Source organism: Ranitomeya variabilis, chromosome 4 (assembly GCF_051348905.1).
Source record: "Ranitomeya variabilis isolate aRanVar5 chromosome 4, aRanVar5.hap1, whole genome shotgun sequence".
Classification (NCBI taxonomy): domain Eukaryota; kingdom Metazoa; phylum Chordata; class Amphibia; order Anura; family Dendrobatidae; genus Ranitomeya; species Ranitomeya variabilis.
Genome location: NC_135235.1, coordinates 735319531 through 735346895, shown reverse-complemented (window position 1 = coordinate 735346895; position 27365 = coordinate 735319531). Strand labels below are relative to the sequence as shown.

The 27365-nt window shown below is 45.5% G+C and overlaps 1 protein-coding gene across 1 annotated transcript in view; it reads left to right on the top strand.

The window, feature by feature from the left end:
- Positions 1 to 240: 240 nt before the first annotated feature.
- LOC143767985 (uncharacterized) overlaps positions 241 to 27365 on the top strand; it is an 85378-nt gene continuing 58253 nt past the window's right edge. The window contains exon 1 of the mRNA XM_077256580.1: positions 241 to 377. The gene's annotated coding sequence lies outside the window, so the exon portion shown is untranslated. The remainder of the gene's footprint in view (positions 378 to 27365) is intronic.

Below are 27365 nucleotides of genomic sequence, written 5' to 3'. Positions count from 1 at the left end.
GACACACCCAGGAGGCCTGTGTGATGTGGAGCTGCAGGTACATGATGCCATTATCTGAGTATCCGGTCATGTGACCTCACTCGCCTGTGTACAGCCCAGCAGATAATGCGCACGTCAGGGGCAGCACGTCACTGCTCTTACATCCTATGTCTTCCCCCGCCCATACACAGCCATGGGGCGGGGCTCACACTGACTCCGCCCATGTATGGGGGGTCACATGGTCGTGACATCATGTAAGGTCCTGCAGCTCCCTATCCCCTACAATGCATGGTTACTGCTGAATGCCTTGCATGAGGACACACCCCTTCCCCTGCTGTCTGTTTATCTTCCAGTGTGCGCGGTACAGCTCAGAGGGAGAGAGAGGGGACATTTTTGAGGTACGTGTCACGGAGGGAGGTGTGTGTGTGTAGGTGCTGAAATCTTTGCCTGCATTGTAAGCAGAGCTGCTGGGAGTGTGACACATCTACAGTCGGGAGCCCCACCTGTACACTGGCATCTAACACCAGGGCTCTTACCCGCCGGACACAGCCTGGGTGTCAATGTAACCAGCAGTGGCACTAATGCCTGGCTTATCCTGCGTGGAATGAGTGGGGCTGAGCATGGTGGGATGGACACTGATGGCCTCCTCTGTTACTGGCCTCTGCTGCTGTGATTGCAGATCGACGTATCAGGTATGGAGAAGTCTGTGCAGTTTATGGAGCATCATGTGTGGCCATTATACAGTATGGAGCATCATGTGCGGTCATTATACAGTATGGAGCATCATGTGTGGTCATTATACAGTATGGAGCATCATGTGCGGTCATTATACAGTATGGAGCATCATGTGTAACCATTATACAGTATGGAGCATCATGTGTGGCCATTATACAATATGGAGCATCATGTGCAGTCATTATACAGTATGGAGCATCGTGTGTTCATTGTACAGTATGGAGCATCATGTGCAGTCAATATACAGTATGGAGCATCATGTGCAATCATTATACAGTATTGGGCATCATGTGTGGTCTTTATACAGTATGGAGCATCATGTGCCATCATTATACAGTATTGGGCATCATGTGCGGTCTTTATACAGTATGGAGCATCATGTGCGGCCATTATACAGCATGGAGCACTTTGTGGCCATTATACAGTATGGAGCATCATGTGCGGCCATTATACAGCATGGAGCACTTTGTGGCCATTATACAGTATGGAGCATCATGTGTGGCCATTATACAGTACGGAGCACTGTGTGGCCATATTTTTTTGTTTATAATTATTCTTTATGAAACAGTGTGATCAGCAGTGCTAAATGGGTGTGGTTAGGACGTGGATATGGGTGTGACTAGTTATGAATGGGTGTGGTCAGAGGCGTGGCCTAAAATTTGCCACAGCGCATTGCGCACCGCAAACTTTGTCCCTCTTTCCCATCTTAACCCCTTCCCGACCCATGACGCCTATGCGGCGTCATGGAATGATCGCATCCCTGCAGATCGGGTGAAAGGGTTAATTCCTATTTTACCCGATCTGCAGGGAGAGGGGGAGTTGTACTTCAGCCTAGGGGGGGTGGCTTTGCCCCCACGTGGCTACGATCGCTCTGATTGGCTGTTGAAAGTGCAACAGCCAATCAGAGCAATTTGCAATATTTCACCTATGAAAATGGTGAAATATTGCAATCCAGCCATGGCCGATGCTGCAATAGCATCTGCCATGGCTGGAAATCATGTACTGGCCCCCCCCACCGCCCCCGATCTCCTCCCCAGTCCTCCGTTCTGTCAGGTACCCCCCTCCATCCCCCTGTTCGCTCCCCCGTGCTCCTGTCCGCTCCCCCGTGCTCCTGTCCGCTCCCCCCGTCCTCCGATCCCCCCCCCGTGCTCCGATCCACCCCCCCACCACCCCCTTATACTTACCGATCCTCCCGAAGTCGGTCCGTCTTCTCCCTGGGCGCCGTCATCTTCCAAGATGGCGGGCGCATGCTCAGTACGCCCGCCGAATCTGCAGGCTGGCAGATTCATTACAGGTACATTTTGATCGCTGTGGTAGGTTCTACCACAGCGATCAAAATAAAAAAATAATAAATAAACCCCCCCCTTTATCACCCCCATAGGTAGGGACAATAATAAAATAAAGAAAATATTTTTTTTTCTTTTTCCACTAGGGTTAGGGTTAGAACTAGGGGTAGGGTTAGGGGTAGGGTTAGGGTTACGGGTAGGGTTGGGGTTAGGGGTAGGGTTATGGCATGTGCACACAGAGCGGATCGGGCGCGGATCCGCAGCGGATCGGCAGCGGATCGGCAGCGGATCCGCAGCGGATCGGCAGCGGATCGGCAGCGGATCGGCCGCGGATCCGCAGCGGATCGGCCGCGGATCCGCAGCGGATCGGCCGCGGATCCGCAGCGGATGGGCCGCGGATCTGCAGCGGATCGGCAGCGGATCCGCAGCGGATCGGCCGCGGATCTGCAGCGGATCGGCCGCGGATCCGCAGCGGATCGGCCGCGGATCCGCAGCGGATCGGCAGCGGATACGCAGCGGATCGGCCGCGGATCCGCAGCGGATCGGCAGCGGATTGGCCGCGGATCTGCAGCGGATTGGCAGCGGATTGGCCGCGGATCCGCAGCGGATTGGCAGCGGATTGGCCGCGGATCCGCAGCGGATTGGCCGCTGCGAATTCGAAGCAGTTTTCCATCAGGTTTACAGTACCATGTACACCTAAGGAAAACCAAATCTGCTGTGCCCATGGTGCGGAAAATTCCGTGCAGAAACGCTGCATTGTATTTTCCGCAGCATGTCAATTCTTTGTGCGGATTCCGCAGCGTTTTACACCTGTTCCTCAATAGGAATCCGCAGGTGAAATCCGCACAAAAAAAACACTGAAAATCTGCTGTAAATCCGCAGGCAAAACGCAGTGCCTTTTACCTGCAGATTTTTCAAAAATCGTGCGGAAAAATCTCACACGAATCCGCAACGTGGGCACATACCCTTAGGGTTAGGGTTGGAATTAGGGCTAGGGTTGGAAATAGGGTTAAGAATAGGCTTGTGGTTAGGGTTACGGATAGGGTTAGGGGTGTGTTGGGGTTACAGTTGTGGTTAGGGTTGGGATTAGGGTTACGGTTGGGATTAGGGTTAGGATTAGGGTTGGAATTAGGGTTACGGTTGTGTTGCGGTTAGGGTTGTGGTCAGGGCCGGACTGGGACTAAAATTCAGCCCTGGCATTTGAAGTTACACAGGCCCACTTGTCGCATGGTGAATATATATTTGTGTGCTGCCAATCGCAGTATGCTGCCATTGTTCTCTCATGCCGATTCAGCATGAGAAAATAATCGCTGAACTGCTCTGCCCCATAGAATAACACTGGGCCAAGTGCTATACGATAAAATATCACATAGCACTACACCCCAAACAAACTGCACTTTATTCACACTCCGCAGATCCAGTGTTTACAGTTCTGATGTCACATCAATAGTGCTGCAGCCAATCAGGGAGCTCAGCAGCTAATCCTTTGTAGCACTACTGACGTGATGTCAGAGATGCAGACAATAATAGACGCCAGCGCAGCAGAAGTTTGTATTCTTTTACAATAAACTGTAGAGGGGTAAGACTTCAATTGTATATATGTATGTGCAATATAATATATATGCATTATATATATATATATATATATATATATATATATATATATATATATATATATATTTGTTTTTTAAGCTGACTGTGAAGTGTAAATGACAAGTTAACTTAATTCTGGTGTTTCATACGATTACAAAGATATCAAAATAAATTTTATAGTTTTCTTTACATTTTTCATTTCTACAAAAAAGAAATGAAAAAAAAAATCATTGACCACTAACTGTAATTTTTCTGTTTAGAGTTGCTATTGTTATACAGTTGGGTTAAAGGGTTTCTCCAGCTCTGTTTATTTCCACATTGGGAACTGATTGGTGCTGATATCCTGTGTGAAACCATACCCACAAGACACAGCCATGATAGCTGCCATTCATGCATCTGTCCTGTCAGGTATCTGTAGAATGTCTTCAATGCTGCTCACCTCCCAATGCAGAAGTAAGCAGCGCTGAACAAACACTTCAGGGTATGTTCCCATCGTCAGTAAACGCTGTGGGTTGGACGCTGCGTATACCTGCAGTGTCCAACCCACAACGTCCAGATGTTACAGCATAGTGGATGGGATTTCAATAAATCCCATGTCCACTATGTGTGCACCGGCGCCTGCGCCTTCCCTGCGGAGATGGACATGTGGCGCGTCTCTCCAGACCGCAGCATGTTAATTTCTCTTGCCAAGACGTGAGTCTCCACAAGATAAATATCACCCATACCATGTATTGGACGTGGTGATTCCGCACAGTTCAGTGAACAGATGCGGATTCACCTGCGTTCAGAAGCCGGCAGCGTTTTGGACACAGCGGACATGCACTGCGTCCAAAGCGCTGCCTAATACTGAATGTTTACACGTACACTTAAAGTGAACCTGACCGTTGATATCTGCTGTGTGACCCATGGGCAGCATGTGTCCGGCACTGACTGTACGATCTAAGTCAGGTATGTTTGTCTCTGAAATGCTGCGGCATCACAGAGAAAAACATGTCTGACTTCTTCCCTCCGGCTGCCAATGACTGGTGTGTCTCTGTACTCGCACGCAGGAACAAACTTGTCCCTCAGTGGGAGCGGATGGGGAGAAGCCACCAGGGACCCGCCTGTCTGACTAGTCACCCGTGTGGCCTTGGTCCTTGGTGGCTTTTACAGTATGTTTTTCCCTGTAACGCAGCAGCATTTCAGAGTCAGCCATACCTTTCTGGACTCATACAGCCAATGTATTATACATGCGCCCTGTGGAACCAGCAGCATGCATCAGCCATCAGATTCCCTTTAAGATTCCATAGGTGCTATGGCATTGGGAATGCGGTGAAATTAACATCTGTAGATGCTTAGTGGTGCTGACAGGAGCAGCGGGCATGTCACACACCGTTTGCGCTTTCCAACATATCTGTTTTATATCATCCCTCTGCATTTTTGTGCAGGCACAGTTTGTGGCCTTGCGGCCATGAACTGCACCTGCGCAAGTGACCTACACGTCACCGCTATTCCCGAGCATGCGTAGTAACGACACAGTGGGAATAGCGGAGATGTATATGTCACTTGCACAGGCGGCAGCACAGCACAGAGACAGTCTCTTCAGCACAGCATCCTCTCGTGGGATCTCGCTGGGCCCTCGTCCACCATATTTTGCCCTGCTAGTATTTTGGTTTTGTCTCCTGCCCGGAAGCAGAGGAGTCATAGACAGAACTGCAGCTAAAGGAGGGACTGTTACGTACCGGGACCTGTGACATCAGAGGAGCTTGGTTCCGCTGGCGGAGCGCGGGACATTCTGGACTGATTTTGAGGACTTTGCAGTGTGACTGAGGGGGAGAGGTGGCGGTGAGATTGCCGGGTCGGGGCAGCAGAGGCGATGCTTGTACCCCTCCCCCCGCTAGGCCGAGGTGGCTTCACTAGGAGGCTGACGAGAGGTGTCGCAGGCTCCGTATCCGAGCTGGCGGCGGAGAAGGCTATGAGGTGAGTGGGGACTGCAGTGTAGGGTGTTGGGCCCAGGCCAGAGTGACACTGCCGTGCTGCCTTATGAGATTTGGGGACAGCGGCCAGAAGTCCTAACTGGCGATTATTATATTGGATGGTTGACTATTATCCTTATCCTTTTGAGGAGAACTATAACTCCCAGCATGTACAGAAGCTCCTATGGCATGCTGGAAGTTATAGTTCACCACAGGAGTGGTGATTTCCTTTTGAGTTTAGGTACGTTTCTACGGTCAGTAAACGCTGTGTACAGCCGCAGTGTCCAATCTGCAGCGTCCAGATGTTACACCATAGTGGAGGGGATTTTATGAAATCCCGTCTCCACTATGTGTACAAAGACGCCTCCAGCTTCCCTGTGTAAACGGACATGCGGGGCTTCTTTCCAGACCGCAGCATGTCTATTTATCTTGTGGAGACGCTCAGTCTCTGCAAGATAAATAGCACAGTCCAATGTATAGGATGCGGTGATTCCGCACGGTTCTATGAACACATGCGGAATCACCGCACGTACAGAAGCTGGCAGCGCTTAAGATGGAGCTGCGTCCAAAGCGCTGCTAATACCGACTGTGGAAACATAGCCTTAGGGTATGTGCACACGATGCGGAATCTGCTGTGGATTTTTCCGCTGTGGAATTGGAAAATCCGCAGTGCTAAACCGCTGTGGTTTTCACTGCTGATTTTCCTGCGGTTTCTTCTGCGGATTCCTCTGCGGGTTTTCAACAGCACTTTCCTATTGGTGCATGTTGAAAACCGCTGCGGAATCTGCAGAAAGAAGTGACATGCTCCTTCTTTTTTTCCGCAGCGATTCCGCACGGCTTTTTCCACAGCATGGGCACTGCGGTTTTGGTTTTCCATACGGTAACATTGTACTGTACACCGCATGGAAAACTGCTGCGGATCCGCAGCATCCAATCCGCTGCGGATCCGCAGCAAAAACCGCAGCGTGTGCACGAAGCCGTAGTGGTGTGGGAGCAGAGTGGACACAGCTTTTTTTTCTTCTTAATTCTATTAATGCTTGCCTTTCAAACAGCTTCTTTTCTCCTTGGTAAAACTCCGGGGCTTTCTGTGCTTCTGCTCAGGACACTCGTTTATCAGGCAGCAGCTCCTAAATCTTTTCTGTCCCAGGTCCCTGCCACCGCGCTGGACAGGAGGAAGTGGGCGGTCTGATGTCCTGATAGCAAACAGCAGTAAGTGCAAGTGGCAGAGTCCGAGCAGCAGAGAAGAGCAGAGCGCGCACCCCCACCCCCACCCGTCTCAGTTACCTCACTGCACACCACAGCTGGGGATCAGGACATCAGAGGGCAGCCGCCAACTTCATCCTGCGTGGCGGCAGTGATTTTAATAGAGCAGCTCGATCGCTTCTCACTGCAGGAGCTGACAGTATGAAGGGGGACAAAAGATCGAGCGGCCCACTACAGGGACCGGCCGTTCTGGCATTTGCCAGAACTGCCCGATGGCCAGTCCGGCCCTGGTTGTGGTTAGGGGTGTGTTGGGGTTAGGGTTGTGATTAGGGTTATGGCTACAGTTGGGATTAGGATTAGGGGTGTGTTGGGGTTAGTGTTGAAGTTAGAATTGAGGGGTTTCCACTGTTTAGGCACATCAGGGGTCTCCAAACGCAACATGGCGCCACCATTGATTCCAGCCAATCTTGCGTTCAAAAAGTCAAATGGTGCTCCCGCCCTTCCAAGCCCCGACGTGCGCCCAAACAGTGGTTTACCCCCACATTTGGGGTACCAGCGTACTCAGGACAAACTGGGCAACAACTGTTGGGGTCCAATTTCTCCTGTTACCCTTGCAAAAATAAAAAATTACTTGCTAAAACATAATTTTTGAGGAAAGAACAATTATTTTTTATTTTCACGGCTCTGCGTTATAAACTTCTGTGAAGCACTTGGGGGTTGAAAGTGCTCACCACACATCTAGATAAGTTCCTTCGGGGGTCTAGTTTCCAAAATGGGGTCACTTGTGGGGTGTTTCTACTGTTTAGGCACATCAGGGGCTCTGCAAATGCAATGTGACGCCCGCAGACCATTCCATCAAAGTCTGCATTTCAAATGTCACTACTTCCCTTCCGAGCCCTGACGTGTGCCCAAACAGTGGTTTACCCCCACATATGGGGTATCAGCATACTCACAACAAACTGGGCAACAAATATTGGGGTCCAAATTCTCCTGTTACCCTTGTGAAAATAAAAAATTGCTTGCTAAAACATCTTTTTTGAGGAAAGAAAAATGATTTTTTATTTTCACGGCTCTGCGTTGTAAACTTCTGTGAAGCACTTGGGGGTTCAAAGTGCTCACTACACATCTAGATAAGTTCCCTTGGGGGTCTAGTTTCCAAAATGGAGTCAATTGTGGGGAGTTCCTACTGTTTAGGCACATCAGGGGCTCTGCAAACGCAACCTGATGCCCGCAGAGCATTCCATCAAAGTCTGCATTTCAAAACGTCACTACTTCCCTTCCGAACCCCGACGTGTGCCAAAACAGTGGTTTACCCCCACATATGGGGTATCATCGTACTCAGGAGAAACTGGAAAACAACTTTTGGGGTCCAATTTCTCCTATTACCCTTGGGAAAATAAAAAATTGTGGGCTAAAAAATCATTTTTGAGAAAAGAAAAATTATTTTTTATTTTCATGGCTCTGCGTTATAAACTTCTGTGAAGCACTTGGGGGTTCAAAGTGCTCACCACACATCTAGATTAGTTCCTTGGGAGGTCTAGTTTCCAAAATGGGGTCACTTGTGCGGGAGCTCCAATGTTTAGGCACACAGGGGCTCTCCAAACGCGACATGGTGTCCGCTAATGATTGGAGCTAATTTTCCATTCAAAAAGCCAAATGGCGTGCCTTCCCTTCCGAGCCCTGCTGTGCGCCCAAACAGTGGTTTACCCCCACATATGGGGTATCATCGTACTCAGGACAAACTGGACAACAACATTTGGGGTCCAATTTCTCCTATTACCCTTGGGAAAATAAAAAATTCTGGGCTAAAAATCATTTTTGAGGAAAGAAAAATTATTTTTTATTTTCACGGCTCTGCGTTATAAACTTCTGTGAAGCACCTGGGGGTTATAAGTGCTCACTATGCATCTAGATAAGTTCCTTGGGGGGTCTAGTTTCCAAAATGGGGTCACTTGTAGGGGAGCTCCAATGTTTAGGCACACAGGGGCTCTCCAAACGCGACATGGTGTCCGCTAACGATTGGAGCTAATTTTCCATTCAAAAAGTCAAATGGCACGCCTCCCCTTCCGAGCCTTGCCGTGCACCCAAACAGTGGTTTACCCCCACATATGAGGTATCGGCATACTCAGGAGAAATTGCCCAACAAATTTTAGGATCCATTTTATCCTGTTGCCCATGTGAAAATGAAAGAATTGAGGCTAAAAGAAATTTTGTGTGAAAAAAAAGTACTTTTTCATTTTTGCGGATCAATTTGTGAAGCACCTGGGGGTTTAAAGTGCTCACTATGCCTCTAGATGAGTTCCTTGGGGGGTCTAGTTTCCAAAATGGGGTCACTTGTGGAGGAGCTCCAATGTTTAGGCACACAGGGGCTTTCCAAACGCGACATGGTGTCCGCTAACGATGGAGATAATTTTTCATTCAAAAAGTCAAATGGCGCTCCTTCCCTTCCGAGCCTTACCATGTGCCCAAACAGTGGTTTACCCCCACATGTAAGGTATCAGTGTACTCAGGAGAAATTGCCCAACAAAATTTAGGATCCATTTTATCCTGTTGCCCATGTGAAAATGAAAAAATTGAGGCTAAAATAATTTTTTTGTGAAAAAAAAGTACTTTTTCATTTTTACGGATCAATTTGTGAAGCAGCTGGGGGTTTAAAGTGCTCACTATGCTTCTAGATAAGTTCCTTGGGGGGTCTAGTTTCCAAAATGGGGTCACTTGTGGGGGAGCTCCAATGTTTAGGCACACGGGGGCTCTCCAAACGCGACATGGTGTCCGCTAAAGATTGGAGCCAATTTTTCATTGAAAAAGTCAAATGGCGCTCCTTCCCTTCCGAGCCCTGCCGTGCGCCCAAACAGTGGTTTACCCCCACATATGAGGTATCAGCGTACTCAGGACAAATTGGACAACAACGTCCGTGGTCCAGTTTCTCCTTTTACCCTTGGGAAAATAAAAAAATTTTCGCTAAAATATCATTTTTGTGACTAAAAAGTTAAATGTTCATTTTTTACTTCCATGTTGCTTCTGCTGCTGTGAAACACCTGAAGGGTTAATAAACTTCTTGAATGTGGTTTTGAGCACCTTGAGGGGTGCAGTTTTTAGAATGGTGTCACTTTTGGGTATTTTCAGCCATATAGAACCCTCAAACTGACTTCAAATGTGAGGTGGTCCCTAAAAAAAATGGTTTTGTAAATTTTGTTGTAAAAATGAGAAATCACTGGTCAAATTTTAACCCTTATAACTTCCTAGCAAAAAAAAAATTTGTTTCCAAAATTGTGCTGATGTAAAGTAGACATGTGGGAAATGTTATTTATTAACTATTTTGTGTCACATAACTCTCTGGTTTAACAGAATAAAAATTCAAAATGTGAAAATTGCGAAATTTTCAAAATTTTTGCCAAATTTCCGTTTTTTTCACAAATAAACTCAGAAATTATCGACCTAAATTTACCACTAACATGAAGCCCAATATGTCACGAAAAAACAATCTCAGAATCGCTAGGATCCGTTGAAGCGTTCCTGAGTTATTACCTCATAAAGGGACACTGGTCAGAATTGCAAAAAACGGCAAGGTCATGAAGGGGTTAAAAAGTTGGGAGGTATGTAGATAGCATAAGCGTTCCTAAAGGGGTACTAGATGAATATAAAGCTAGGAACCAGATCGCAGCAGGGTTTGAATCAGTTTTCTTTTGGTGGGTTACACTTAACAAGAATGTGGATTGGATAAATTATATATATTATAATCAACAAAGGTTTATAAATTATACAAGAGATGCAATAAAAGGATTAGCAGAACAATTAGGCCCTACTTCCTTGATAACGTGGCAAAATAGAATGGCCTTAGATATGCTGCTAGCAGAAAAAGGAGGTGTTTGTAAAATGAATTACTTCTGTACTTTCATCCCAAACAACACAGCACCAGGTGGGAGCATCACCAAGGCACTGGAGGGTCTTGCATCACTGTCTGAGGAGCTGGCAGAGAATTCTCGTATCGACAACCCCTTCACAGAGTGGCTCAAGTCATAGTTCGGAAAATGGAGTCACCTGGTGTCCAGTCTCCTCATCTCTCTCGCCGTCTTGGCTGCAATAATTGTGGTCGGCGGATGCTGCTGCATACCTTGCATTAGAGGACTCCTCCAGAGACTGATTGATGCATCCATTACTAAGACTATGTGATGTTCATCCTTCGTTTCCTAAGCTGACCATGACTTCAGGGTTAGAAGAGAATTAGTAGTTATGGGTCCGGAGGTGGCTGATGAGTCCAATCCGGGCCCTGAAGGTTCGCCCACATACTTGACATAAGGAAGCAGATGTGTTCAGTACACCAGATTCTACTTGTGCCTTGCGTACAGCACGCTTTCTTTTTGCGTCAAAGATTTTCCTATCTTCAGCTGAATGTGCTCCTGAGGTTGACTTCCAGGTTTTTGAGAGACACTTTAAGGCAGTCTTTATAGCGCTTCTTCTGCCCCCCAACTGTTCGCTTTCCTTGGCACAGTTCTCCATACAGCAGTTGTTTCGGTAGTCGGCTGTCAGGCATTCTGACCACATGTCCAGCCCACCTGGCTTGGACTTTCAGCAGGAGAGTGTAAATGTTGCAGAGCCCAGTTTGTTCCAGAATTGCCGTGTCCAGGACATTGTCTTGCCACCTGATCTGCAGGAGTCTGCGGAGGCAACTCATGCGGAAATGATTAAGCTGTTTAGCATGCCGGCTGTACACTGTCCAAGTCTCGCTAGCATAGATAAGTGTGGTGAGGACCACCGCACAGTAGACCTTCAGCTTGGTGGTAAGGCTGAGTCCCCTTTGTTCCCAAATGTTCTGACACAGTCTCCCGAAGGTGGCACTGGCTTTGGCGATTGTTATGAACCTCAGCTGGTTACTTCATGGGAAAGTGTGCTGCCTAAGTAGGTGAAGTTATCGACTGCTTTGAGGTTTTGCTCCTTCACCGTGATACGTGGCTCCTTGTACAGTTTTCCTGGAACTGGTTGATACATGACTTCCATTTTTCTAATGTTGATCTCGAGACCAAAACTGTCGCAAGCTTGCGAAAAACAGTCCATTTCATGCTGCATCTGCTGTTCCGTGCTAGCGTTAAGTGCACAGTCTTCAGCAAATAATAATTCACGGATAACAGTCTCATGCACTTTCGTAACCGCCTTCAGGCGTTTTGGGTTGAATAGCTTGCCATCAGTCCTGTACCTAACCTGGATTCCATCTTCACAGTTGTTAAAGGCATCACTTAACATTGCAGAGAACAGGGTTGGAGCAAGCATACAGCCTTGTTTTACGCCACCTCCGGCGGCGGGCCAAACCAGGTGAGGGTAGCTTTTGGGTTTCTTTGAGACCTGCAGTGATTTTCAAGGGTTTGCATACCCTTGCATGTGAAGACTGGATATGGCAGACTGTGCGGAAGAAACCAAGATTCAACGGACAGACAAGCGATTTCCAGCACAGCGTTGTGGAGTGCTGAGAGGGCACAGCGAGGCACATATAGGACACTGCTGGCCATCCACTGCACCCTGACCTATCTCCAGTTGTCTCGCCTAGTTCTTGCCACTGGGGCTCGATAGGTACAGGCGAGAGGGTGAGGTTGACGACTGCACAACACTTCCTCACTTTAATCTAAGTCAAGTGCAAGTCATGACTTCAACCACTGCGTATCAAAAGTCCTGTGGCGATAGGAGAGTGGCAATGCAGCAGGTGTGAAGTCACTGGAAGCTGTAGTCACGAACCTGCATGCAGGTGGCCCAGGCCATATGGTCGCTCTCCACTGGACCGAAGCAGCAGTGGAGTTTGGCAGCCTCCTGGGTGTCTGAGCAGTCCTGTTCAGGGTCACTCTGCTCACCTTAATCGAGGACGGGGCTAGAAAAGGTGCCTCAAACATAGTCTGCTTCATTTCACCTGGTCAGCCTACCGCAGCTGGCGGGTTTCCCATGCAGCGGTCGACACACAATAAAGAAAAAGAAAATGATGGTACTCAACCTTGGCACATGGAATGTGAGAACTCTGCTGGATAATACCAAGGCAGACAGACCAGAGAGAAGAACGGCATTGGTTGCTCGGGAGCTAGCTCGTTACAAGGTTGATATAGCAGCTCTCAGCGAAACACGCCTGTCAGACAAGGGTCAATTGACAGAGCATAGTGGTGGATATACATTCTTCTGGAGTAGTCGAGACAGCACTGAAAAACGAGAAGCAGGCGTGAGATTTGCTATCAAAACTCATCTTGCTCGTAAACTTACCAGGCTTCCGAAAGGCATCAATGATTACATCATTGCCAGGAAAAGGGATGAGATGGACTTTAGAGTGACAAGGGCCATGTGCAGTGCAGACTGCTGGACTGACCATCGCCTCATTGTGTCTAAGTGCAGGCTCCGCATCCTGCCTGCGAGGAGACCCCAAGGGCAGAAAACGACAAAGAGGCTAAATATCTATAAGCTGCAAAATAAAAGAATTGCAAGGGAATTTGCCAATGACCTTGATTGCAGACTGTTAAATATAATACGGGCAGAGGAGATTGGCGTTAAGGAACAGTGGACAATTCTGAGAGATGCTGTTTATAATACTGCTCTGGAGCATCTCGGATCAGCAGCCAGAAATAATCAAGACTGGTTCGATGAAAACGACGAGGAAATAAAGACACTCCTAGAAGAGAAACATCAGCGGTGTATCAAAATGACCCCACGTCATTAGCTAAGAAAGGTGCCTTTACCAACATAAAAAGAAAGGTACAAATCAAGCTACGCGAGATGCAGGATATCTGGTTTAGCAAGAAGGCCGACGAAATTCAGGGCTATGCAGATACCCATGACCAGAAACGCTTCTACGGTGCTCTCAAAGCTGTATATGGACCCCAGTCATCAAGCTCTTCATCTCTGCTTAACGCAGATGGAACTAAGCTGCTGACAGAAAAGAAACAAATTCTGGAACGGTGGGCTGAGCACTTTAATAATATTCTTAATCGCAGTGCCAATATCAATGATGAGGCTATTGCTCGCCTGCCCCAGGTAGAAATCAACAAGGAGCTTGATGTTCTTCCAAGTGAAGATGAAGTCAGGAAAGCAGTAAAACAACTTTCTTGTGGAAAAGCACCAGGAAATGATGCTATACCTGCTGAGGTATATAAAGCTGGCGGCTCTGTTCTGATGCAAACGGTGACCAAACTATTCCAATATATGTGGGCAAAGGAACAGGTTCCACAACAGATGAAAGATGCCAGCATAATTCACATATACAAGAGGAAAGGTAATCGCCAATCTTGTGACAACCATCGAGGCATCTCCTTTCTGTCCATTGCAGGCAAGATATTGGCTCGTCTCTTGCTCAACCGCCTTTTACATCACCTTGAGCAAGGACTATTACCCGAAAGCCAGTGTGGTTTCCATGCTAAACGTGGAACAGTAGATATGGTCTTTTCAGCACGTCAACTTCAGGAAAAGTGCCAGGAGCAACACCGTGACCTTTATGTAACTTTTGTTGATTTGACCAAGGCTTTTAACACAGTCAGTAGAGACGGCCTATGGAAGATCATGGCAAAATTCGGCTGCCCGAGCAAGTTCATCTCAGTTATCCGGCAGTTCCATGATGGCATGATGGTGAAGTTTCTGAACCTAAGACTATGGATATGCAAATGAAATCCCTCAAAGATGACTATGAACAAATGCTATGATTGAGAATAGGATATGATCTCCCCATCCTATGGGGGATTCGGCAGAAGAATTGACAAGAAAGTCCGACACTGGTGCTAGGCCTTTGAGAGCACCTGTAAGTTAGGGGTAGAGTCATATCTAATCTCAAAAGGGGGGACTGATGGGGAAATCAGGGACCACCTTGATATATTCTTATATCTCATGCACATATGAATAATGTCAGTCTAGTAGAATATGCCCAGACATGCCTAGATTTGCTAAGTCATTAACTATTGATTATCAATTAGAATTGCTGACTAGGGTGAGGTTAATCAGATGAACTTTAGGACTGTACGTGTCTGTCCGCAGGTTACCTCTTATGTAAGAAATACCTGATGAATTAATGATGAATTAATGATGGTCTCATATGTAATAAATAGCTGATTTGCGCATGAACATAATGTATACGCCTACTCAAAAGTGTATATACCTGACTGTACGGAACCAGTAAAATATGGCAGCTGAAACAAATTACGTCTGTCTCTGTCCATCATTGCTCTGGAGCATCCTCATATCTGGCAGCCATCCAATATCCCTAAGGGTCTGACTTGCAGACCGCCCTAACATATTTATGTTCCGCTGCTGTCATTTGGTGAGGCTGAGAAGTCTGAGCCAATCCAGGCCTTCTTCATTTTGATAAGAGTCAGCTTGTAAGCATTTTCAGTTGACAGGCAGCAACTTATCAGTTAATATGCCCCTGGCAACACTAAAAACCCACTCTGACAAAATACTAGAGGCAGGGTAGGCCAACTCCTCTAAGACATAGCGGGAAACAGTTCATGCCACTTGTCCTGCTTGGATACCCAATAGTTGTACTGCACAGTTGAATCACTGAGGGAGATGAAATGGTCAGCTAGGTACTCTTTCACCATCTTCAAAAAACTTTTCCTTCCTTGTTAGAGTACCCCGCGCTTCAGGGCCTGGGCACTGTGAGGGTCTAATGAAACAGTTCCAGACCTTTGATGATCTTCACCTGTCTCTGTTGGCCTTGGTGTCTGTCTCCCTCATTTCTACTCCTTTTCCATGGAACTATGACCTTTGCCGTCAGTGTTGTCAGATGGGAATTTTTTACTAATTGTTCAACTAGGGGCTTCTGGTATTGCATGATTTTACTAGCCGATCTCCGCTGCAGGAAGGAAAGATGGAAAGTTCTCCTCGAAGCATGGATCAAGAAGGGTGCAACAACCAGTAATCAGTGTTAGCCAAAATGCGTATAACTTGAGGGTCATGGGAAAGGCAGTGGGACGTAAAGTCAGCCATGTGTGACAGACTCCCAACAGGCAAGACTTCCCTATCCACACCATGGGGACGAAAATCCATCTTCTCTTCCTTTTCCCTTTCCTCCTTTTCCCTCTCCTCCTTCTCCTCCTCTTCAGCCCATCCACGCTGAACAGATGAGATGAAGCTGAAGTGGCTTGTACCCTCTGTAGCACAGGCAACCATCTCCTGTTCCACTTCAGCCTCCTTCTCCTTAGTATCACTCAGTCTGCACTGAGATGAGATGAGGCTGGACTGAGTAGTATCATCCTATTTAATTTATTATTCTATCTCCACATGGTCAGCGTGCAAAGCTTCCTCTTTAATTGTGAGCAGCGAGCGTTTCAGTAGAAAATGAAGAGGGATGGTTAGTGCTCATACTCATTTACGAGAAAACCTGACAAGGGCAATCTGATAAAAAAAAATCATATTGCATTCTTGCTAATTTTAGTCTATGAGTCTCTGCTCATCTGCAATTTTTTTTCTCCGTATATCGGATGAGACTCGCCAATGCAAATGAACGGGTGGAGAAAAAAATCTCACAGTACTCAGACCATTTTGAGTGCTGTCCGATTTTTACGTACCCATCTTGAAAACCTAATATTTTCCCCACTGTATATTTGCTGTGATGAAACAAGTATTTGATACACTACCAATATTGCAAGTTTTTGACCTACATACAATTGAGAGGGCTGTAATTTTTATCGTAGGTACAGTTCAACTGTGAGAGACAGAATCTGGCAGATCATCTCCAAATTTTTCAGGTTTTGAGGCTATCGCTGGGAACCATTGAATTTCATCTCCCTCCAAAGATTTTCTATTAGGTTCTGTTCTGGAGACTGGCTAAGTCATTACAAGACCTTGAAATGCTTCTTACGAAGCCACTGCTTAGGTGCCCTAGCTGTGTGTTTTGGGTCATTGTCATGCTTGAAGACCCAGCCATGACCCATCTTCAATGCTCTTACTGAGGGAAGGAGGTTGTTTTCCAAAATCTCGCAATACATGACCTCGTCCATCCTCTCTACAATAGGGTATAATCATCCTGTCCTCTTTGCAGAAAAGCACCCCCAAAAGTATGATGTTTCCCCCTCCATGGTGCAAGGTTGGGATAGTGTTCTTAAAGTTGTCCTCATCCTTCTTCTTCCTCCAAACCCAGTGAATGAAGTTGATACCAAAAAGTTCTATTCTGGTCTCATCTGACCATATGACCTCCTATGCCTCCTCTGGATCATCAAGACTGTCATTGGTTAACTTCAAAGGGTCCTGGACATGTGCTGGCGTGAGCAGGAGGACCTTGCGTGCCCTGCAGGATTTTATTCCATGACGGCGTAATGTGTTACTAACGGTACAGTTTGAGACTGTGGTCCCAGCTCTCTTCAGGTCATTTACCAGGTCGTCCCATGCAGTTCTGGGATGATTACTGATCTTTCTCAGATTCTCAGAATCATCCTTACTGGTGATAAGCAGCAATAAAATGCTCGTGTACTCGTTACTTGAGTTGAGTGAATTATAATACTGGCTCATCAGGAGGCTCGATATAGTGATGTTGACCCATGATATATGATGTACATATGTCCTCTGTCAGAGGATGCTTTTCAATAGGCCGCTTGGCCAGACCACTCCTCAAATAGTCCCTCACTTCCTGTTAAATAAACACAAAGATACAATAATATTGCACATTCTTCGCACTGCAAGATCGCTAATGACTGGATATGCGCAGGTCCATCTCTCGAATGTGATCCACGCTGGGACTCATAGATAGAAGCATACTGCAGGGTGCGCCAAGCCCCAGAACACATGCTCGGAAATTACATGCATTTAACCCCTTCACCCCCAAGGGTGGTTTGCACGTTAATGACCGGGCCAATTTTTACAATTCTGACCACTGTCCCTTTATGAGGCTATAACTCTGGAACGCTTTGACGGATCTTGGCGATTCTGACATTGTTTTCTCGTGACATATTGTACTTCATGTTAGTGGTAAAATTTATTCGATATAACTTGCGTTTATTTGTGAAAAAAAATGGAAATTTGGCGAAAATTATGAAAATTTTGCAATTTTCCAACTTTGAATTTTTATGCCCTTAAATCACAGACATATGTCACGCAAAATACTTAATAAGTAACATTTCCCACATGTCTACTTTACATCAGTACAATTTTGGAACCAAAATTTTTTTTTGTGACGGAGTTATAAGGGTTAAAAGTTGACCAGCAATTTCTCATTTTTACAACACCATTTTTTTTTAGGGACCACATCTCATTTGAAGTCATTTTGAGGGGTCTATATGATAGAAAATACTCAAGTGTGACACCATTCTAAAAACTGCACCCCTCAAGGTGCTCAAAACCACATTCAAGAAGTTTATTAACCCTTCAGGTGTTTCACAGGAATTTTTGGAATGTTTAAATAAAAATGAACATTTAACTTTTTTTCACACAAAATTTATTTCAGCTCCAATTTGTTTTATTTTACCAAGGGTAACAGGAGAAAATGGACCCCCAAAGTTGTTGTATAATTTGTCCTGAGTACGCTGATACCCCATATGTGGGGGTAAACCATTGTTTGGGCGCATGGCAGAGCTTGGAAGGGAAGGAGCGCCATTTGACTTTTCAATGCAAAATTGACTGGAATTGAGATGGGACGCCATGTTGCGTTTGGAGAGCCCCTGATGTGCCTAAACATTGAAACTCCCTACAAGTGACACCATTTTGGAAAGTAGACCCCCTAAGGAACTTATCTAGATGTGTGGTGAGCACTTTGACCCACCAAGTGCTTCACAGAAGTTTATAATGCAGAGCCGTAAAAATAAAAAATCATATTTTTTCACAAAAATGATCTTTTCGCCCCCAATTTTTTATTTTCCCAAGGGTAAGAGAAGAAATTGGACCCCAAAAAATGTTGTGCAATTTGTCCTGAGTACGCTGATACCCCATATGTGGGTGTAAACCATTGTTTGGGCGCATGGCAGAGCTTGGAAGGGAAGGAGCGCCATTTGACTTTTCAATGCAAAATTGACTGGAATTGAGATGGGACGCCATGTTGCGTTTGGAGAGCCCCTGATGTGCCTAAACATTGAAACTCCCTACAAGTGACACCATTTTGGAAAGTAGACCCCCTAAGGAACTTATCTAGATGTGTGGTGAGCACTTTGACCCACCAAGTGCTTCACAGAAGTTTATAATGCAGAGCCGTAAAAATAAAAAATCATATTTTTTCACAAAAATGATCTTTTCGCCCCCAATTTTTTATTTTCCCAAGGGTAAGAGAAGAAATTGGACCGCAAAAAATGTTGTGCAATTTGTCCTGAGTACGCTGATACCCCATATGTGGGTGTAAACCATTGTTTGGGCGCATGGCAGAGCTTGGAAGGGAAGGAGCGCCATTTGACTTTTCAATGCAAAATTGACTGGAATTGAGATGGGACGCCATGTTGCGTTTGGAGAGCCCCTGATGTGCCTAAACATTGAAACTCCCTACAAGTGACACCATTTTGGAAAGTAGACCCCCTAAGGAACTTATCTAGATGTGTTTTGAGAGCTTTGAACCCCCAAGTGTTTCACTACAGATTATAACGCAGAGCCGTGAAAATATATATTTTTTTTTTTCTCAAAAATGATTTTTTAGCCCCCAGCTTTGTATTTTTACAAGGGTAACAGAATAAATTGGACCCCAAAATTTGTTTTCCAATTTGTCCTGAGTACGCTGATACCCCATATGTGGGGGGGAACCACTGTTTGGGCGCATGACAGAGCTCGGAAGGGAAGGAGCGCCATTTGGAATGCAGACTTAAATGGATTGGTCAGCAGCCGTCACGTTGCATTTGCAGAGCCCCTGATGTACCCAAACAGTACAAACCCCCCACAAGTGACCCCATATTGGAAACTAGACCTCCCAAGGAACTTATCTAGATGTGTTTTGAGAACTTTGAACCCCCAAGTGTTTCACTAAAGTTTATAGCGCAAATCCGTGAAAATAAAAATTCTTTTTTTTTTTCACAAAAATGATTTTTTAGCCCCCAGTTTTGTATTTTCACAAGGGTAACAGGATAAATTGGACCCCAAAAGTTGTTGTCCAATTTGTCCTGAGTACGCTGATACCCCAAATGTGGGGGGGAACCACTGTTTGGGTGCATGACAGAGCTCGGAAGGGAAGGAGCACCATTTGGAATGCAGCCTTAAATGGATTGGTCTGCAGGCGTCACGTTGCATTTGCAGAGCCCCTGATGTACCCAAACAGTACAAACCCCCCACAAGTGACCCCATATTGGAAACTAGACCTCCCAAGGAACTTATCTAGATGTGTTGTGAGAACTTTGAACCCCCAAGTGTTTCACTACAGTTTATAACGCAGAGCCGTGAAAATAAAACATCTTTTTTTTCCCACAAAAATGATTTTTAGCCCCCCAAATTTTTATTTTCCTAAGGATAACAAGAGAGCTTGGACCCCAGAAGTTGTTGTTCAATTTGTCCCGAGTACGCTGATAACACATATGTTGGGGTAAACCCCTTTTTGGGCGCACGGGAGAGCTCGGAAGGGAAGGAGCACTGTTTTACTTTTTCAACGCAGAATTGGCTGGAATTGAGATTGGACGCCATGTCGCGCTTGGAGAGCCCCTGATGTGCCTGGACAGTGGAAACTCCCCAATTCTACCTGAAACCCTAACCCAAACACACCCCTAACCCTAATCCCAACGGTAACCCTAACCACACCCCTAGCCCTGACACACCCATAATTCTAATCCCAACCCTAATCCAAACGTAAATGTAATCCAAACCCTAACCCTAACTTTAGCCCCAACCTTAACTTTAGCCCCAACCCTAACTTTAGCCCCAACCCTAACTTTACCCCCAACCCTAGCCCTAACCCTAACCCTACCCCTACCCCTAACCCTAAACGTGACTGAAATACGTGGCACTGAAATACGTGGCACTGAAATACGTGGCACTGAAATACGTAGCACTGAAATACGTGGCACTGAAATACGTGGCACTTAAATTCGTGGCACTTAAATTCGTGGCACTGAAATACGTGGCACTGAAATACGTGGCACTGAAATACGTGGCACTTAAATACGTGGCACTTAAATACGTGGCACTGAAATATGTGATACGTGGCACTTAAATACGTGGCACTGAAACACGTGGCACTGAAACACGTGGCACTGAAATACGTGATACGTGGCACTGAAATACGTGGCACTGAAATACGTGGCACTGAAATATGTGATACGTGGCACTTAAATACGTGGCACTGAAATACGTGGCACTGAAATACGTGGCACTGAAATACGTGGCACTGAAATACGTGGCACTGAAATACGTGGCACTTAAATTCGTGGCACTGAAATACGTGGCACTGAAATACGTGGCACTTAAATACGTGGCACTTAAATACGTGGCACTGAAATATGTGATACGTGGCACTTAAATACGTGGCACTGAAACACGTGGCACTGAAACACGTGGCACTGAAATACGTGATACGTGGCACTGAAATACGTGGCACTGAAATACGTGGCACTGAAATACGTGGCACTGAAATATGTGATACGTGGCACTTAAATACGTGGCACTGAAATACGTGGCACTGAAATACGTGGCACTGAAATACGTGGCACTGAAATACGTGGCACTGAAATATGTGATACGTGGCACTTAAATACGTGGCACTGAAACACGTGGCACTGAAATACGTGATACGTGGCACTGAAATACGTGGCACTGAAATACGTGGCACTGAAATACGTGGCACTGAAATACGTGGCACTGAAACACGTGCAACTGAAATACGTGGTACTAAAATATGTGGCACTGAAATACGTGATACGTGGCACTGAAATACGTGGCACTGAAACACGTGGCACTGAAATATGTGATACGTTGCCCTGAAATACGTGGCACTGAAATACGTGGCACTGAAATACGTGGCACTGAAATACGTGGCACTGAAATACGTGGCACTGAAATACGTGGCACTGAAATACGTGGCACTGAAATACGTGGCACTATGACTGTCAGAAAATGTTCATTAAACGGTTAGGGGTGAGGTTAGGGGTAGAGTTAGGGTTAGGGTTTGGATCCCTTTATCACAATGATGGTGGTGGGTGGCTTTTCAGTGTGTTTTCTGTTTTTTTTTCGATAAAAATGCATGCGTTTTTAACGCAAACAAACGCATGTGCTTAAAAACGCAAGAAAATACTGCAGGTTGTATTTCTGAAAATTAACGCATGCAGAAAAAAACCGCATGCGTTTGAAAACGCGACCAAACGTGTACAAAAAAACCGCATGCGTTTTCAATGTTAAATATAGGGAAAAAACGCATGCGTTTTTTTGTGCAAAAAACGCTGCAGACAAAAACGCAAGTGTGAAACCAGCGACGCTTTTTATAGCAAAAAAGTTTTTGCGTCTCCACATTTTGAGAGCTATAATTTTTCCACATTTTGCTCCACAGAGTCATGTGAGGTCTTGTTTTTTGCGGGACGAGTTGACGTTTTTATTGGTAACATTTTCGGACACGTGACCGTTTTTGATCGCTTTTTATTCCGATTTTTGTGAGGCAGAATGACCAAAAACCAGCAATTCCTGAATTTCTTTTGGGAGAGGCGTTTATACCGTTCCGCGTTTGGTAAAATTGATAAAGCAGTTTTATTCTTCGGGTCAGTACGATTACAGCGATATCTCATTTATATCATTTTTTTATGTTTTGGCGCTTTTATACGATAAAAACTATTTTATAGAAAAAATAATTATTTTGGTATCGCTTTATTCTCAGGACTATAACTTTTTTATTTTTTTGCTGATGATGCTGTGTGGCGGCTTGTTTTTTGCAGGACAAGATGACGTTTTCAGTGGTACCATGGTTATTTATATATGTCTTTTTGATCGCGTGTTATTCCACTTTTTGTTCGGCGGTATGGTAATAAAGCGTTGTTTTTTGCCTCGTTTTTTTTTTTTTTTTCTTACGGTGTTTACTGAAGGGGTTAACTAGTGGGGCAGTTTTATAGGTTGGGTCGTTACGGACGCGGCGATACTAAACATGTGTACTTTTATTGTTTTTTTTTTTATTTAGATAAAGAAATGTATTTATGGGAATAATATTTTTTTTTTTTTTTCATTATTTTGGAATATTTTTTTTAATTTTTTTTTACACATTTGGAAATTTTTTTTTTTACTTTTTTACTTTGCCCCAGGGGGGGACAATACAGATCGGTGATCTGTCAGTTTGCATAGCACTCTGACAGATCACCGATCTGCGAGAGGTGCAGGCTGCTTCACAGTGCCTGCTCTGAGCAGGCGTCTGTGAAGCCACCTCCCTCCCTGCAGGACCCGGATCCGCGGCCATCTTGGATCCGGGTCTGGAGCAGGCAGGGAGGGAGGTAAGACCCTCGCAGCAACGCGATCACATCGCGTTGCTGCGGGGGGCTCAGGGAAGCCCGCAGGGAGCCCCCTCCCTGCGCGATGCTTCCCTGCACCGCCGGCACATCGCGATCATGTTTGATCGCGGTGTGCCGGGGGTTAATGTGCCGGGAGCGGTCCGTGACCGCTCCTGGCACATAGTGCCGGATGTCAGCTGCGATATGCAGCCGACACCCGGCCGCGATCGGCCGCGCTCCCCCCGTGAGCGCGGCCGATCGGCTATGACGTACTATCCCGTCGGCGGTCATGGGGGCCCACCCCACCTCAACGGGATAGTACGTCGGATGTCAGGAAGGGGTTAACAGTGCGCCTGGACTTGCAGTGATGCGTGTCACACTCCAGTGCTCGAACACATGAACCGGAAGATCACTTGCTGTAAAATATTAATAACAATAATAATAAAATATTATTATTGATTACTTATCGTATATACAGAGTTCAATTCAGAAGCTCTAGGTAGTGTGTGAGTGAGTTATTCTGGGGATCTTACAAAATATATTTAGGTAATATGGAATGAGGTAATGTACAGAACCAATATGTATACTCTGCAAGCTACTAGGTTCTGCTAATATGGTACGAGCTATGAACATAGCGGTAGATCACCTTATGTGGTTAGGAGGTAGAAAAATAGTAACCAATGTAAGTCTATGGGTCAAAATAGTATATAAGGAAGACCCAGCTCCACTATGGGCCAGATCTCTCATTTCTTGAGACTCTCCACATGGATGACCACATCATACCACAAGACCATATGTAAGATCAATGCTTGCTTTCTCCTTTATAATCTAATACTTAATTTTGTGTGCTATGAACTTATGAATTTACTTTTTCTTCATTTTTGTAACCACTTTTTGAATGGACATTAAACGAGATTTGTTTTATCCACACAATTCAATATTGCTTTCCTTTTCTATCACTGTATTATTACTTGAAAAAGTAAGGAAGAGTTATTTTTCCTAACATTATGGCGAGCCTCAGCCAGATCTGATTTTTGTACTTTTTTGTGTGGAATCCGACCCCTTGTACACGGGGAATGGGAGCTTTGCTAAACACCTGTTGTTCAAGGCGCAGGAATTCCACTATATCACGTTACAAGAGTCAGACAGAGCCTACAGATAAGTGAGGATTCATGCTGCATGTCATATCCAGACGGAGGTCTGAGGAATCAGTGAAAAGACACACAGGACCATCCATTCACGGTTGGATCAATCCAGGAGAGGAAAAGATATTCCATAAGGTGAGAAAATGGATTTTATACATGATTAGATGGTGGCCCGATTCTAACGCATTGGGTATTCTAGAATATGCATGTCCACGTAGTATATTGCACAGCCATGTAGTATATTGCACAGCCACGTAGTAAATTGCACAACCCACATAGTATACTGCCCAGCCACGTAGTATATTGCCCAGCCACGTTGTATATTGCACAGCCATGTAGTATATTGCCCAGCCACGAGTATACAGCACAGCCCACGTAGTATATTGCCCCGCCACATAGTATACAGCACAGCCCACGTAGTATATTGCCCAGCCACGTAGTATATTGCACAGCCATGTAGTATATTGCACAGCCCATGTAGTATATTGCCGAGTGACGTAGTATATTGCCCAGTCACGTAGTATATTGCTCAGCGACGTAGTATATTGCCCAGCCACATAGTATATTGCCCAGCCACGTAGTATATTGCCCAGCCACGTAGTATATTGCCCAGCTACGTAGTATATTGCCTAGCCACATAGTATATTGCCCAGACACGTAGTATATTGCACAGCCCACGTAGTATATTGCCTAGTGATGTAATGTATTGGCCAGTGACGTAGTATATTGCCCAACCACGTAGTATATTGCACAGGCCACGTAGTATATTGCCCAGCCATGTAGTATATTGCCCAGCCACGTAGTATATTGCCCAACCACGTAGTATACAGCACAGCCCATGTAGTATATTGCCCAGCCACGTAGTATATTGCCCAGTCACGTAGTATATTGCCCAGCCATGTAGTATATTGCCCAGCCACGTAGTATATTGCCCAGCCACGTAGTATATTGCCCAGCCACGTACATAGTATATTGCCCAGCCATGTAGTATATTGCCCAGGAATGGAGTATACAGCACAGAGCCACATAGTATACAGAGTTAAACTAAAAAATAACCATATACTCACCCTCCGAAGGCCCGTTGAAGTGCTGGCTGTAATATGCATTAATTAAATCTTGTACCTTGTCTCTTTAAGAAAGATGAGATGTAGAGAATTGTGGGTAGTTACAGAGAGGAGGGGGAGAAGTTACTTTCACTTTGTCATGCATGCAGAGACAAGCTTATGCAACGTGCTAAAGAGAAATAAAGATAATGAAGATTTACTAGTGTGGATTACTTACAAAGTGTGGACACTACAACTGGCGACGAGGATGGGATGAAAATCTTCTGCTGCAGTGAGTACTAATCCCTATTTTACTGATCCACACGGCTGCACCACTGAAAAACTTCATCATGGCTGAATACTTACACAGTTTCCCACAGTTTGATATGACTGATGTCACTAATCTCTCCCATAACTGGAGAAAATGGTTGAGCAGATTTGAGAACTTTCTAGAAGCCATAGATATAAAAGAGGAGAAAAGAAAGAAAGCATTACTTTTACATTGTGCAGGCACAGGAGTCTATGATATCTACTGCACATTACCTGCATCTGAGACAGATACATACAGCGATTGCAGCAAAGCTCTCACTGATTACTTCAATCCCAAACAAAACATCAGATATGAGAGATACAAATTCAGAATTGCTAAGCAGCTTCCCGAAGAATCCATAGACACCTATGTCACACGACTGAGGGAGCTAGCACATGGATGTGCATTCACAGATATAGATGATGAAATCCTAACTCAGGTAATCGTCACCTGCTCATCTAACAAAATAAGGCGCAAAGCTCTGCAGCAAGATCTCTCTTTACATGAATTACTCAAAATAGCCCGTGCTACGGAAATAGCAGATCATCAGGCTACTACAATGGAGAATGGGGAAAAGTCACAAGTACATAATCTCGTGCATAAAAATACACAAGACAAGCAAACCCCGAAACAAAAAAAATGCTATAGATGTGGACAGGAGTTCCCTCACCGCCTGGACAGATGTCCAGCTATAGGACAGACATGCACTAAGTGTGGAAAAGGGAACCATTTGGCAGCTGTCTGCAGATCAGCACAATACAAGCCTTCTCTGCCTATGACACGGCCTGCAGATGTAAAAATGGTAAATCAGGATACAGAAGAAGCATCTGGAGCAGAAAACTACGTGTTCACCACCTCTGCCACTGGCTCTGTACAGTCCCCCTGTATCACACTCCCAATCTGCGACACCAATATCACGTTTACAATAGATACGGGAGCGTCAGTGGACATCATAGACAGCACTACCTATGAGCAATTGAAGACAAAGCCAGTTTTGCAGCAAGTACATACTAAAATCTTCCCATATGGATCTAAAATACCTCTAACTACCAGAGGGCAGTTTGATGTTGAACTGAGCTATAAAGACAATAAGCAGAAAACTACCTTTCATGCGTTACAAGGATCAGGAGGCTGTCTTCTCAGCTATCACACTGCCTTGAAGCTAGGTCTCATCCAAATTATCCATACCATAACTGATCCTGCGGACATGGATATACAAACCATGGTGAATAATTTTCCCTCCCTATTTAGTGGCTTGGGGAAACTAAAAGACTCTCAAGTACATCTTCATGTGGACGATAGTGTTCGCCCAGTGGCCCAGTCACATAGGCGCATTCCATTTCACCTGAGAAGGAAAGTAGAAAAAGAACTCCAATTCCTCATGGACGAGGACGTTATCGAAACCGTTACTGGGCCCACTCCCTGGGTCTCACCACTGGTGGTAGTTCCTAAACCAAAGGCTCCTGACCAGGTGAGATTGTGTGTTGACATGCGCCTACCCAACACTGCCATTCAGAGAGAAAGACACATCTCACCTACAATTGATGACATCATTCATGTGTTAAATGGAGCGACCGTCTTTTCAAAACTCGATCTCAATAAGGGCTATCACCAGTTAGAGCTGAGTCCAGAATCCAGATATTTGACAACATTTTCCACACATGTGGGCCTCAGAAGATATAAAAGATTGACTTTTGGGGTCTGCTCTGCAGCGGAAATTTTTCAGGATGCAATAAGGGGCGTTATTCAGAACATTCCAAATGCCTTTAATTACAGTGATGACATACTGGTGTTTGGCAA